We start from the raw sequence: 3,966 nt of genomic DNA, 5'->3' as shown, positions 1-3,966 counted from the left end.
ACAACGTCCTGATAGTAGCAGGGAGCCCCCAAATCAAGTGTAGAGAAAACCAAATGAGGACAAGCAGGGCTGAGGGAGCAGGGAGGCTCCACAGAACTCCCGGGTCTGGCCAAGTCTGAAATTATCGCATCCTACTTTTCCCACTAACCAAGTTATCTGAGGGATACATTCCCCTTGCTCTCTTGTTTTGGCTTTAACTAGTTTGATTTGGAATTCTATCACTTACAACTAAAAGCAGTCTCCGTGATAAACTGCATCGCAGGGTTATTGGCAGGGTCGATGGAGGTTGTACACAGAAAGCACTTAGCAAAGTTCTTGGCATATAATAAAAGTTCAATAAATAGAATTTTTTATAAAGTCTTGTTATGAGCTGAGGGTAGCTCTTATAATTAACATGGGTCAGAGAACAGGCAAGAAGCCAAGAAATCTCAGTGAAAAGGTTCAATGTTAATAACTTCTGTGAGTGGAAAGACCCTGGTTGCATCTGTGTGGTGCAGTGGGAAGTGCTTGGGTTGTGGAATCAGCTTGACTTGAGTTTGAACTCTGCCCCGCCACTTGGTGAGCTGAGTGGCGATGGGGAAAATTGAGTAACACATCTGGACTTTGGTCTTCTCTACAAAATAGGAATAATATTAGCCCCTTGTAACAGTGTAGATGCCACAGGACGGGGACCCACGCTTCTCACCTAGATGCTCAAGAAATGCTGGCATCTCCTCTCCTACGTCTTGCTCCCACCACCACTGCTTGCTGGCCCCTTCTTGCAGAATATAGCTTTACCTGTCAAGGCAGGCTCTAGGGTCTCTTGCCAAATGAGGAGACCCTCTTTGTTTCTGAAAGTCAGGAAATTTCCTGGAATTGGAAAGGGGTTTCCTTTCCACCCAAGGTGCCTTCTAAGGAGTAGTTCGTATTTACTCAGTATTTATTATTTTGCTAGGATTCAGACAAATGAGAAAACTTGATTTGCTTCAGAAAACAAAAGAGAATCACAACAACAAATAGTCGAGCCCATTTGTCCTGGGTACCCAGTACCCTGCTGCGACTCCAGCTCTGCCTCTGCAGTAGGTCCTGGGTAAAGTGTCATAACCAACTCAGAGCAGCCCCACTGAGGACGCCTGTTGTCTGAGAATGGCCATTCACCTAAACTGGTAGAAGAAAACCAAATTAAAGGCTTTATCTACATGTCTGTATTCTGACATACTCCATGCTAGGGGCAAAGATTGTGCTCCTTTGCAGGTCATGGAAGACCAAGCACAAGGTTTGAACACTGTTGGCTGCCATCTGGGGGCACTGAGGTCCACTGACCTTGGGATGAGTCAGGTGCTGAGGACAATAGCCCAGAGAACTTGTATCTGCGATGACGTCTTGGACTCATATTGGACCGGGACCTTACCCTGGCTCTGGTTGCACAGTGAGGTGGTGGATTTCCTTATTTGGACTCTAGTCTTTCCATCCATAGACACTGCTCAGTCACAAGAGGGGAACAGTGCCGTAGGGTGGGGTCTACCAAGCCAACCAAGGTCACAGCCCCGAATTCCAGCCACGTGGTTCATCTCCTGCTTCTACCTTTTGCTAGCTGTGGGACGTTGGGAAACCCAGCCCCTCTCTGCTTCAGTTTCTGCACCTGAAAAACAGCGTTAGTGATCGAGCTTAGCTCACAGAGCTGCTGAGGGAATATATCTGCCCAGCACACACAGGACAGTGCCCGGCACGTACTAAGTCTCAATAAAATCTGGTTCATTATGACAATTACCTCCAGAGGCAAAGAGCATCGCAGCATTTCCAGCGTGATTCTGAACCTGGTCTCAGTTCTCCTCAAGCCCGTCCTCGCCCCTGTGTCTCTCTGTTGCTCTGGGTTTTGCTCTTTCCCGTTACTGAACTTCCCCAGTTCTCTCGTTCTTCTAAGGAGCCATAATTGGCATTGATTTATGGCATTGTTTGCCATATTTTAAAATGTATCATTTTACATTTCTTCTTTTTAATTTAAGAAGTCAGAGAGTAGAACATTTTATATATCCTGCAATAAAAGGAGAGCATTTTGATTTGCTTTTTATATCTCCCCATTCCATTTCATCTGCTTGGCTTTGATCCAGTGTTCCACTCTGTCAAGATCATTTTAAATCTTGACACTGTCAGTTACTGGCTTTGCCATTCTTCCTGGCTTTATATCATCTGCCTTTTAAACCTTCACCAACTCCTTGACAAAGCCTGCAATTTAAGACTACTCTATCAGCGATCAGGTTAGGTGCAGAGGCTGGGAAGCTACATCAGCACCTCTCAAACTTAAGTGAGCCTAAGAACCATCTGGAGAGCTTCTTAAAACAGCTTCCTGGGCCCCAGAGATCCTGATTTCAGTAGCTCTGTGGAGGGTACTGGGATTTGCATGTCTAACAAGTTCCCAGGTAGGGCAGAGTAGGGGGGGCCCTAAGTATTAGCAGCTTCATCAAATTCATCGTTTATTTTTCTCTTGCATTGAAGAAGTCACAGGCAGGTGGCTCCGGGCTGGCACTAAGGTGTCAGAACCTAGACTCCCTCACTCTCTCCTTCCTGCTGATGTAGCATGTGATTTCCTATTCCAAAATGGTTGCCTGAGCTCCAGTCATTGTCCACATTCACAGTTATGAAAAGGTTCCCTTCACTAAATTTTTAAAGACAAGTCCCAGCAGTTGTACCTGGCGCTGCCACCTACACCTGCTTGGGGAGCACTTTGTTCCACAGCCAAATCATAGCGGCTGCCAAGAAACCCAGAAAACATCATTTTAATTTGGGAATGCCTAGTTAAACATCAGGTTTTATGACCCCATTAGAAAATTCATACTGATTTTTGGTGTATTTGTGACCGACCTTTTTCCCAGCTCTCCAGCTACAGGTTTGCAATTGTAACCCCATGACGTGTTGGGTAGTTAATACCAAATCTGACTTTCCAGGTCTGCTATCCCTGGGTGTCAGCCTTCTGGGGATGCTACACAGACGGGGGCGCTTCCCATAGGTCATTGATCCTATTAGATCAGAGCCCCACCTGATGACCTCAGTTAACCTTAATTGTCTCCTTACAGATTGCACGCCCAAATGCAAGCACACAGGGGGTTTGGGCTTCAACAGAATGATTTTTTTTGGGGGGGGTTACTGTTCAGTCCATGGCATCCCCCAGAGGTAATGAATATTTTTTTCATTTTAGGCTTCAGGAATTCCAGGTTCAGAGTGCTCCAAAGTAACAAAATGGTTCATATTAGGCCCACCAAAGCCCAGGTGTCTCCCAAGGCATCACTCTGCACCACAGAACTGTGCCTTGTGTCTGTCAACTGCTGCTGCAGAGCTTCCAGCTGCAGAAGTCTCCAAGCCCAGGCATCCATTTTGCCCCAAGTCTGCGCACCAGCCGGGCACTGGCTGACCCAGGCTGACCCAGCCTCTGCACTGCAGCCCCGGCCAGGGCTTGCTCCACAAGCATCTCTCACCTCCTTGGACTCACGGGCTGTCAGGGGACAGCTACGCGAGCTGGAGGCAGAGCTTACCCAGCCGCGCAGGCACAACTCAGCTCCTGCTTTCAGTGGGGTGTTTCTAGTCAGGGCCAAAGGTGGTCACATGGGTGAGAACAAGGAGTATCTTCGAGTGTATTCTAATCTGCCCCAAGCCCTTAGGCAGATGCATTAGAGTGGAAAGAGTAGTAGACTGAGAACATGGAGTTCTGAGTTCTGGTCCCTGATCTGTTTCTTAATGACTTGGTCAAATTACCCATCCTTTCTAGATTGCTAAAGTCTGTTCAGGCTTTGACTTAAGAAGCCATGGCTTAAGAAAATAAAGCAGTGCTTCTCAGACTTCTAATCTCCTCTCAATGTAGCTTAGTCTTTACTTATTGGAACAAAAATGCACACACAGCCCAGGAGCCCCTTCAAAATTGTTGGGCTAATATTCACGACTCTGTTAATGATCAACTGGAGTTTTGCTCAGCTGGTCCTGCTGGTCCCTGTG

The sequence above is a fragment of the Talpa occidentalis genome, unplaced genomic scaffold (genome assembly GCF_014898055.3).
Source record: "Talpa occidentalis isolate TD23 unplaced genomic scaffold, MPIMG_talOcc4v2.1, whole genome shotgun sequence".
Classification (NCBI taxonomy): domain Eukaryota; kingdom Metazoa; phylum Chordata; class Mammalia; order Eulipotyphla; family Talpidae; genus Talpa; species Talpa occidentalis.
The sequence above is the reverse complement of the archived record's forward strand: the minus strand, read 5'-3'. Positions refer to the sequence as shown.